Here is a 12,596-nt window from a genome sequence, read left to right as displayed (position 1 = left end):
GTACTGGATCTAGTGACCTTATCTGATCCTTCATTGATTTCAGAGTACTGCACTGGGCTAAGCTTTGTCTATCAAAGACCAAATAACTTAAAAGTGATTTCTGCTACAACTTTGCTCAGAAGTAATGGATCATTCTTTCTCAAAGCATGACAGCATATTCTGAACTTTTGCTTTTAGAGTACTCAGGCTGTTGTACACTTTGGACTGCCTTGGCAGAGCGTGACTCATTGGGTTGGGACACTGTGCCAGTGATTGGATGGTGATTGGTTCAGATCCCAGGGGTGGCAGAGTGTTTTCAGGGTTTGATGCCTTAGAGCGAAGCCCACAACCCCCAAATGCTTCAGCAACTGTATGACCCTGATTTCTCAAAACATAAATATACAAATTATGTTGCTTTGCATGAAAGCTAAATAAATAAAATGTAATCTGAACTACTGCGTATGATTGGATTGGGTTTCAGAGACTGATTAAATGTTACTGAAACAAAAAGAAAAGGAAAAGTAGAAGAAGCAGTGAGGCTAGATTTCCTTCCTTCAGAGTAATTACCTTGACAAGAAGAAGGGATATTTAGTTCTCAACTAAAATGCCGGCGCATTTCTTGACTCTCAATGCGGATTGTGTTGTATCACCTGCCCATTGCCCATCATCTCACACTCGACCAAAACCAGGGCATCTTCAGATAAAGCTTCCATGAACTACCAATGTTTGAAGTGAGGCTATTTTTTTTCTCTTATTCAAGCTGTGAATTCTTTCTCTGAGCCAGGAGAACAGACTTATGTCACACAGGGATGCTTGTAAGAAATCTGCTTTTCTTATTTAAATAGGTCTCCCCATGGGTCGAGAACAAAACTTAAAAATGCTGAGGAAGCCAAGGTGGTCGTTCTGCAGCTTTTTGACAAAAGATAATGGCCTATTTTCGGGGGCTTTTTTGTAGAATCGCTCACCCACGGCTTCAAATAGGAAATCAGGTGTGAATAATCTGTGTTATCGACTGAACCAAGCTGGGCTGTCTGTCACCTGACCACAAAGTTATTTTTAAAAAAGGGAGTTCAATTTATTTGAATAGATGAATGTTCTTCTTCTTGTCATTATTATCTTTATTATTATCATTATTATTATTATCAATATTATTATCATTATTATTATTATTATTATTAGCAAACACTTCACTTTTACTGTCTGATCTTCTTCGGCAGAATTGGTATTAAAACTTATAATAACATGCATTTCTGATTTAAATAAATAAAGAATGCCTATTTAATTACCAACTATCCCTTAAACAAATTCAAAATATGCACAGCAACTACAGAGTCTGCATCAAACTAGAATATTACCCAGTGTCATTATTCTCATCGCCTCTCTCCTTTCTTGCTCTTTATTGTCTGTACTCTTGAACTTGAACCAAGAGGAGGGAACACATCTGTCTTTATCTTCAGTCGTATTACTATCTATTTCGCTCCATATTTTGTCAAGTTTGAACTAGTTTCACTTCAGCTCCAGCTTCATCCTGGTAACAAAGGCCCATGTGACAGGCATCGCATCCTGACTGATAACAACAGCACCAGCACAACACCCTGCACTTGCTCAGCTGTAACCTATCGCTTGCCTTCTTCCTTAGTCCAGTATCTTTCAGGACACTTGGTTATATACCTAGTTATTCTCTCATCCTGTCCACAGTGTAGCCCAGCCTTGTCCTCCCTGCTGCCTCAAGCTTCCAGGTCCTCCTGAGACCCTGACCAGTACAGAAGATAACTGGATGGATGGATGGATGGATGGATGGGCAGATCGATCATTGGATGCATGTCTGTTTATGAATTGCTATGCATTCTTCCCTAGTAGTTAGCTGATGGCCCACTGTACATGCCTCTGCCTTATAGTTTGAAAATTAATGTCATTAGCTTTCACACAGGGCAAAAGGCAAACGCCAGTTTTAAAATATCTGCAGCAGTAATAACCACTTGAGATAGAGTATTGCAGACATGGAATGTGCTAAAGCTATAATCAACTTGCTGTCAAAGCAAACATAAATAAATTCTGTAAATATTGCTTTGCCTGAGTGTATACAGTTGTATAAAATGGTCTGAGAATTGATGTGCTGTTGTTGAGTGTGTAATCTACTGCAATCACATTGACCATCTGGTGGCTCACAAATTAAAGAAACAAACGCAGAGAAGTGAGACATTTAAGGGCTTCTGATATTATTAATGATATAACCATTCCACATCACTGGTCATCACATGTGATTCTGCTGTTTTCATATTTGGACTGGACTCCTGCTCAAAACATAGAGGTTTGGAATTGTTTGTACCCAAAATTTTCTAAATATATTTTGTGAAATCATCATGGTAGCTGAGTAGCTGGCAATGTAGCCTCAAACCTACAAGGCAGGGGGGGTCCTCCCTGCTGCCTCAATAGCTTCCAGGTCCTCCTGCGACCCTGACCAGTACAGAAGATGACTGGATGGATGGATGGATGGATGGATGGATGGGAAGATCGATCATTGTATGTCTGTTGCATGTCTGTTTATGCTCTTTATGTGGAGTTTACATGTTTTTTTTTTCGCAGTTCAAAGCGTGCAGTCAGGTGAAATTGTGTGTCTAAACCGCTAATGGCATGTGTCTGTCTGGTGATGGATTGGCTTTCTGTGCAGTGCCCCCTGCCTTGTACCCTATGTTTCTAGGGACAGGCTGTAGGATTACTGAGCCTGTACTGGACAAGTGGTTATGGAAAATGGATGGATGGAAGGTAAAAAAAAAAAACAAAAAAACTTGTGTGTGTATGTGTGTATATGGCCTGTTGTGTATATTTTTTATATACACCTTGGGAAACAAGATGCCTTCACACAGAGCTATAATCACACTATAAATCAGGTTAGGTGTAATAACTACCATATATTTATAATCCACAGTGTGGAGGTAGATTACATCTGAAGTTTGGGCTAGAAAATCATTACGAAGAACTCCCTGTTCAATCTAAAAAAATAGGTCTCATCTGGGTTTTAGATAAGTCTTAATAGTATTTCCATTCCAAATATCTCTGGAGATCTTAAAATAGAATTACTTTAAGATCTCTACTGCTTTTTATACATTTCCATTTGATAATCTCCCATAGACATTCAGAGATCTATTGTGTCACTTGACAATATCTCATTTAAAACTTTTATTTTAATGTCATTTATTACACAAATTTTGGTTTGCAGTTGAAGGAGGAATAATTCAGAGAAAAGGGGGAAAATTGCTGAGATAATAAATCAACATTTCTCTCAGGGAATAAAAAGGACTATTGGAGTGATGTAGGTTTTCCCTGTGTTCCAACTTCTCCATGTGCTTTTATACAGGTATGTTTCAAAAAGGCATTTGAATTGGAGATTTTAAATTGGTGTCATTACCCAATTCTTCCTGGAAATGAATAGATGGGGTATTATCATTTATTGTAACTGGTGGTTCCATATGACTTCCACAACTAATACATGCTTCACATTAAATCACTTCTACAGAATTCATTCAGGTAAAATAGGTGCTGAGAGATACAGAAACACAACTCTCCTAAACCAATAAACCGGATTTTATCCAAGGCATCATAACATCATGCTACTTGTCTGAATTATGAATGATTAATACATCAACTAAACTGAATATATGACACATTATTAATAAGTCCCACATCTGTTTCTTTAAATTTTTAATTCCTGGCTTCATTAAAAATTAAAGGTAGGAAAAGCGAATAAATATTAAGTCTACAAAATTCAGTCTACATATGTATTAATGTAAATGAAGATTTAATTTTTTATAATGAAGAAAAGATGGCATGACCTAAGATGACTACACCAAAAAAAGATACTAAATGGGGTAACCATGAGGAATTAGATTCCTAATACACCCCAAAGTTAATGCCATAGCAAAATTAAAACCATACACTGCTCAGGTATATTAAATGAACAATTCAGTGTGTGTGGATCTTTTGTAACAGATTTGATAAGAAAAATATCTCTAAAGAAGGCACTGGAACTGGGACATGTTGGTTTTGGTGTCATGGCATGTGACAGTACAATATTTGTGGATGTTCTTAATGAAGTCCCACTATGCGTATCTGTCCTTCAATGTAACCCACCTATAAGACTTTTCGGAAGGGGGCGCCCATTGGGAGGTGTTCTACAGACAGAAGCACTCTTACAGTACCATAGCATGCTCTCTGGGTCTTGCTTTTATTTTTACTCTTCCTCTTGAGCTGTGATACCCCTGTGCTAACTTCCACTCTTGGGGGTAGAGGGATCTTCATTAACCACAAAGCCAGCACATCTTGGCAATATTTTACATGTCATCTGCACAGATAATGTCATATTTCCTCTTCATGCCTATCCTCTGCAGGCTTGGGTCTTTTATTTATGAAGCCACTCTGTAACGTCCTTGGTGTTCCAGGCAAGGACGGGAATTACTCTTACTTGGCTGCGGCAGTACTGCGGTTATTACTGTTGACGATAGCTGCATTAATGAGCAGCTTTCATCAGTTACTTGGCAGCAAGGACCTTTTGTTTGACACCCTTCAAGATTCAATTAATTACTTTGCAAACTTTGAAGAAATCATGCGACTGAAATCATGCGACTGAGTCACAGCTAAGTTTTCTCCCCCTCATTTTAGCCAGCAGACCATGAGACTCATTATTGCTGGAAATTTCTGTGTTTAGACAAGATTCTTCCTCACCTTCGGCTATCTCAGTCTTCAGACGTTTATGCATATTAGCAAATCGTATATATTGTAAGGATGGGGTACTGGCCGGCAGCGCTGCAGGTTGGACTGATGCCAGCTTTGTAAATAGTTCTCCGTAGTTGCAGTTATTGTGATGTAATTGTGCTGTGTTGTAATGTGAAGTGTAGTGTTAATGTTAGTCGTTGTATTTAGTGTGTCTATGTGCCCACCATGTGTGCTAGGAGTACGATAGGCTTACTGTGTTATCTGTGGGCAGTGTGTGTTGTCAGTATGACTGGTACGAGTGCAATAAACACCACCTCATGTGGGTAACTGATTAATATACAAAGCATGGCTCAGCAGCCCACTTTTACGGTATGAATAAATTTTCAGTAACCCCTCCATAACATTCATGTTGACTAACAGGTACTGAGTGTGCTGTTCACCTTGGTGAGCATTATTTACACAAACTCTGATGTTTTATTTTGTATTTTACCTTAATATTTCCATTACTCAAGATTGCTGTAAGCTGGTAAACACAGAATGCAATCGTTACAAGAACTGGCGAACATAGTGTGTTGATCATAAAAAATACTCATGCACGAATTTCCTTGAATGGCACCTTAAGATCAGCAAAATGAAGCTGACGTCAAAATTCACTGAAGAGTACGGGTGGTGTTTTCACCAAAAGCAGCATGCAGTGTAATTTCCTATCCTGACGGAAAAGGAGGTAAACTTAATATTTCATCCTTGCAAAGTGAGAATGAGCCAGGAACACCACCAGGGACAGTTTGTGTTCTTTGTAAGGTACGTTTTCGTATTTTTTGTTCGATGTTCTCGGTCTTCTGTCTACAAACAGCCTTTTTAAAGTATGTCTTTAATATTTAGGATTAATTTGAAATAATATCATTTATATTATTCCTCAGTGGAACACATAATACTACAAGTCCATGCATAGTGTATTCAGAGTAAATTGGTTTTATGTTATAAATGGCTCTGTAACACTAACTGTGTAGAAATTCAATTCAACAGAACCTGAAGATCAGAAAAGACAGGTGAGTTATAGCAATGACAAGAGAATGCTACATGTACCCCCCCCCCCCCCCCCTCCATTCAACAGACTGGGGGTGTTATTGTGGTTGGAGGATAATTAAAGGACAAGCAAGACTTTTGTAGCCATTTATCTCAGTCTTCAGATGTTTATGCACATTAATAAAAGAAATATGTGCATATTTTGAGGTGCTGTGTATTGAGTTTACTGTCCCCACATCTCCACATGGGAGCTTATCTCAAGATGTTTATGCAATTTAATAAAAGAGCCGCAATATTAAAACTGAGCCTCCTCTTGCAACAAAGTAACAATGCATGCCATGAATATTCTCAGCAGCTCACAGTTAATAATAAGTACCACCCCTTAGGCATTGATCGGGAGCCTAAATCATAGCTACCGCCAGCATGAGCATGGAGTGCTGCGTAAGATAAAGCAAGGGCATCCCTGAATCACTCTGAAGGACTTTTCAGGACGTATGACACAGAACTAGGAGGCTTCTCGTCGGCGACAGGAAGTTGCCGTATGGTCCAGTTATTTTCAGGACTTCGGCTCTGTTTCATGAAACTCTACAGAGAAGCAGCTCGATGTTGGTTCAGCCCTTGGCAGAGATATGTGGGGAACAAGAGGCATCACCCACAGAGCAGATTCTATAATTACACGACTTTGGAGTGAAGGGAAGCCATTTTAATTGGTTTGGGTACTTGTAGGGCAGCAGTTCATGTAATGGTCACAAAGCTGAATTTATTACTGAATAACTGCAGGATAAAATTCCAGTTGGCATTATTGCAGTAGTATATCCTTTAGGAATATGCCTTAAATGAATTGCTTCAGTTCTTAACCAACTCTATAAATAAGCAGCAGTTTAAAGTATGAATGTTACATGCACTGGTGAAATTTAGACTTGTAATTATGGAAACAGATTCATTTAATATTGTTTTATTTAAAAATAATATTTAACAAATTCACTCCCCCCCACCATGCCCCAGGGTGGCCCTGAAAACCCAGAGCACATCAACATTAACCCAACGCAAGAACATTAACACAAAAACATAAGGACAAAAAAATTAACCAAATTGAATTTTTAAATGTGCTGTGTTCCCTTACTGAGTTGTGATTTATCACTGTGTTTTCAAAGCAGAAGTGCTCCAGGCCACAAGGGGCAGTATTCAACTCTCAATATTGTGCCTCTGACACCGATATCTATGGTAATCGATTAGTAGGGCTTCAAACTCAGAAAACATTTACACATATGTTAAATAGGTTTTACGTTTAGATTGTTTAAGAACAGAAAAAAATCGATCTTATGTTTTGAGAGCTGTGTCATAAATTGACAAAAAATGAGTCTGTTGGTGGACATACTTGAGTGAATCACTTTTATGCCATGGCTGCTTTATTTAACCTATAGACATACACTGATTTTTTTGTCTTTATTTCGAGAATTATGATAAGAATAAATAAAATATCTGTATTGAATAGTTGTTCTATATTTGCAAACAAGGAAGCCCACACATCTTTTTAATAAAACTGTTGCATCTCACATGTGGTTTTAATTTAAAACGGATCATACACACTTCATAGAAAATATTGTGTATTGCTATACTGCCTAAAAATACCAATTTGGTTGGTATTTTTACCAATGGTCCATATTGCCCAGCCCTCCGGATCATACAGGGGAGGAATATGCAGGTTCCCAAGTCACAAAGTGAGGGAGATCTCTTTTCTGTGTGTGTGTGTGTTAACTATGACTACATTTATATGTGATAACCTGATTAAAATGTTGTCAAGCGTTTTTAGTAACATGATTACTGTGTCTACATGACTAGCTCCGTAATCAGGGGGGTGCAGGATTAAGGGAAAGTCTGACTTATTTGGACTTCTGGTTCATTGAAGTGGGAGTTCCGCTCCATCATCGTGTCTTAAATGAATCCCGCTGAGCTACCATAGTAACTTAGGCGAGTGAGCAAGTCTGCTCCGGACGAGGTTAACTGTCTCGCTTAGGTAAGCGTTATCTCAAAGAACATCCCAAAAGATCATCCCGACAGATAAAATTCCGCGCTCTCACTACTCGTGTTATGTAATCTGCTGAATTATGTGTAAAATGTAATGTACGAAATGGACATACCCCTATATATTTGATTTTACGATCATGATCTTGATGTATGAAATTTTATCAGGCTTTTGGGAGCTGAATAAAAATGACTTAAATAAACATGCAGTTTCTGTAAAAGAAAATGAAGAAAGTGCAGCAGCATATAGTAACCACCCCCACCCCCCCCCCCCCCCCCCGCCCACCGCCCAACCGACTCTTTGAATTGAACTTTTGATTCATTTAAAATTACGAGTTAATTCGGTTCTGTGAATGAAACCAAACTTCCCATCACTATTGTACAACCTTGATCGGTGGGCCTAATACTTTGAAAACTGAAACCCATTAAAAAAAACACATTTAGAGAACAACACATAAAAAAAACACATTTTAAAAATGACATTTTCTTAATTCTTTGTCTTGATGTATTTGCATTTTTTTCATGTTTTTGCGTCTTTTTAATGTTTTTGCATTGGGTTAATATTGAAATGTTCTGGGCTTTCAGTAGCACAGTCCCCCAAATTGCATGTGCTACAAACCTGACTGTTTTAACAAGACTGGAAAAGTAGTAGGACTCAAACATTCTCAGTGCTACAATTAACATTAAAATGACATTTGATGAAGGTTGAATTTTCCCAATGAAATAGGATGAGATGCCTCACTTATACAGCTAGACAGAAGCTTGCATTGAATCTAGATTAATAGGTATGTCTATAATCGATAACATCACACTCTGGTAAATTCACACTTGCAACAGTCCTCTGTTAAGCTGATTAATAACTTTTATCAGAATAGAATATTTTGTAATATGCTAAACAATTTAATAAAAGTGTTTTTAATATTTCCGTGACATAACGTGGCACAATAAATCATTATTTATTGCATTGAACACTTACTTTTCAAGTTATGATACTTGGTAAAATTGTTCATTAGATATTCTCTGTAAAATGTAAAATGTAGTGATTCTACATTAAAATAAATGGAACAGTCCTTCTACAATATTTATAAATATTAGCCGTAATGGAGATATTTTGATGGACAGGGACATAGGACTGAGTTTGAATTTGCGGGCACAGAACTTTATGAAAAATAAGGCTGGTCACTAGCCTGCCCTTATGGAAACACAGCTGAATGCTTTAAGGTTATTCAGGATAACTCTGGATCTATGGATGGTAGTTGTGATAGATATTATACAACCATGTGGCACTGGAAGGATGGGAATGAAGAAGTAAGTTCTCCAAAGACAACATTACTTCAGATTCAGTTCAAGATTCATGTTGCCTTTTCAAATGAGTTACTTAATAGACCACGGTCTGTCACAGTGTGACACACTTGCAGAGGACATGAATATCCTCACTGCCAGTGAACCGACAGACACACACGGTGACAGAGGGAACATGATTGGCAGCTGACTGCACCTTCACAAATCCTCCCAGCCGCCTAAATCTTCTTTCCTTTTGTATTACCAAACAAACATTTATTTTTTTTATAGAACTGACTGTAAGTAAATAGCAATAAGCATTCTTTCTCCAAATAAATAAAGTCAATCCTTCTGCATCGCAACTTTCCCGATCACAGTGTGGGCATATCGTGCGATCGGATTTAAATGGGAATTTTTCTGGCAGTTTTGCGAAAGCGGCAGGTGACGCACAAAAAGTTTAGTAACTCATAAATGCATAAAAGTGCTGGTTTACAGGACTGCTATGGTGATCACGGCGCCCTCTCATGTGACACCGCGCACTGATCCTTGTTTCACTCGTTTGTCGTATCTTTTCGCTCCGCTCTCCAAGTGGACCAACAAATTTTCACGAGGTTTTTCCTAACCCCGACGATGGGGAAGGGTCGGCTGTATTAGTGTTATTCACTTTCAGGCAGGCAGGATAATGCCGTTTGTTAGGTAACCACTGTAAATCTGGTTTGCAAATAGAATATGTATATTACAGATTCCTACCTCAGTGTTATCCCAGCATCTGGATTTTGGAATTGGACCAAAGGAAGACTAACACTAGGACTAAAGCCAATTAATTAACTTGTAGGTCCTACACAGCAAACCCAGCAGGTATAAGAGTGACACCACGGGCATTAGCCTGGCGTACCTAAAGATAGAGCCTACATGTTTATCAACCAATAGGGGACAGCGCATTAGCAAAGCCACTTGCAGTGCTCTAAAATTGTCATCTTCAGTGAGAAAGGGTGCTGGTAATGCCTCACTACTGTCTGGGTACGGGGGACTTCCGACCACTCCTGTAGGCATTCTGAAGCATTGGCAGATAATTCTTCTGACATTTATGGTCAGAATTTCCGTAAATAAATAAATGAAAAGGTCCGCCATCGAACACTTTACCTTTCTACTCTTTTCTGCTGTCCTTATTTCATGTATTTTGCATGTGTTTAATATTTATTGTGCTTCTGTTGCATTTTATTTCACTTTCCTCAATATCGAATATTTCAGATGTTATATGTACATCTACCCAAGCATAATGCATCAGGAGACAGCGGGATCAGAGGTAGAGTAAGCCAAGCTTACCTGAGACCAGTAGTCATGTTACTAGGAAGGCTTGTCACAGAGTGGACTGCTCACCTTATTAAGGTTTAAACTGGGTCCGTTTTTGTAGAGGTGGATTTGTAAACCGTGTGTTTGTTTTGATTATGTCCTTTATTCCTTTTTAAACCCGTTAATATATATGGGAAACCTTAAACAATCTCTTGTCACAGTTTTATGTGTTTGTGTCCTTCTGTCCCTCCATCCATCCATCCATACTCCAAACGCTTGTCCTGGTCAGCATTGCAGAAAGAGCTGGATCTTAAACCAGGCAACCTTAATTCACAAGGGTGTGGTACATCCAAATGTTCCGTAATGACTGGTTTGTCTCTCCTTCCACACAACCTGAATCAACATATATCCAATCACAAATGAGTTGTTTAAAAGTGGTGACCAATGCCATTTCAGGCATTACATACCTTTGCTAGTGTACTCCTCGGTAAGCACTAGTGCTTCATTTGTAAGTCAGGGCATTTGGGAGCGGAGGAGTAACGAGGCGGGTGCTGGTCTCAGAATGCATACAAAACATGGGGTGGAAGACATGCAATGTATTTTTAAGAATAAGTCTAAACAAACAATGGATGTGAAATTGTGTGATTGGTCTGTAAAGTGAAATACATACTTACTTTATTTTTTAATGTTATTGCTTTAGTGTTATTTTTTTATTTTATTGTTTGTGTTATTTTAACCAGAGAGCTGCCGTATCCATGCAAATAGGTGCCAGAATGCAGACGGTCAGAAACAGAGCATTCCCAGGTGGTGTGTTCACACATACTAAACACTCGTTAACGTTAAAAAAGCAGAAAAAAGTGCATGATTCTTGCTGTAATTGTTATTAATTAAAACCACTGTCATTTTTGTAAGACATAATAGTTATCAACTTTGGAAGACCATCCTTAAAGACAAGTAAAATTTGGGTGGTAAAAAAAAAGCGAGAAGCCACAGTAGAATTACAGTAATTAGTATGAAGGCAGATACACACGACGCACTCAAGCGAAATACAGAAAGTTCAAGAACAAACTTATTTTGCACATTTTACTGAAAGCAGCAACAAGTAGTTATGTGCTATATACAGTTAGAATATATACATATACTGAAGCTGTGCTCATTTCCATTGATTTTAATCATTCATACATGTGGGCCTTCTCAAAATGGAACATGTTCCAAAAAATATAAACTATGAAGTATTGCTTCTGTTGGTCATAAACTTAGGCAATTTCACTTCTGGCACCCAACATCCCCGAATTTCACAAATTTTATTGCCCCCTGTGAAAATTCAACACCCTCTCATTACATTTTTTCTGGCTTTGAACCTGGTGAACACCCCCAAGGAACTCTCGTCATTCGAAAATCTCAGTAGTAGCATAAAATGAATACAAAGTGATAACAATAAAAATATTAACCACAATAAAATGAGAGCAATAAAAAAATACACAAAAATTATACACTAGACATGAAAATGCAAATGCGACGTCTGCATTTAATTCTCAGAAACGAAAGCAGTGCAAATGTTAACGGCGCAAACCGGCACAAACGACTGAGACCGGCTTGGTTAAAATGTGAAACATATGGGAGGCCAACTTCACACAGGTGTGGTGACGTGCCTGATTAACTGAGAATTAGTGATTATTAAGCAATTAACTGAGGCGCATGTCGCAGTAGATCCATTTTTTTTGATACTTGAAATGTGTGAAGCAGATACAATCTCAATTCTGTTATGAAGAAAATGCATAAAACCGAAGGGAGCAGGAAGAAGGGGTGAGGCTGTAGGTTTCTGTGTGCTGTGCGGGAGTGGGGTCAGGTGTGCCCCGGGGCAGTCTGCTCAGACTCTTACCTGGGCTATATTCCCACTCATTAAATAAGAATGAGTTTTGTTTTCTCTGACCCAAAACTGTGCTGAAAGTCGGACTCCTCATCTCCGGTGTATCCCCTATTTTGTGACCTCTTTTGTTCTTCTGTGTGTGTTTTTGTGAAGTTGATGCCAAAACCAAAGCTGCAGTCTTTCATTTCCTTGCTGTTCTTACATACCCCTCTCTTCCTGTCCTCAAGTAAAATAGCAGTTTCTTCCTCACATTTCCATGTCACATCATCTTGTTTGCCGTCTTTTCAGGAATACACACCTCCACGTTTGGTGTAAAATGAATAATTCTCTGTCAAGTGATTTAGCAAAGGAGCTGTGTGTCTAGTAGCCGAGGAGGTGTGTTACACTAGGGGCACTGGTACAGAATTTG

The sequence above is a fragment of the Brienomyrus brachyistius genome, chromosome 12 (assembly GCF_023856365.1).
Source record: "Brienomyrus brachyistius isolate T26 chromosome 12, BBRACH_0.4, whole genome shotgun sequence".
NCBI lineage: Eukaryota > Metazoa > Chordata > Actinopteri > Osteoglossiformes > Mormyridae > Brienomyrus > Brienomyrus brachyistius.
The sequence above is the reverse complement of the archived record's forward strand: the minus strand, read 5'-3'. Positions refer to the sequence as shown.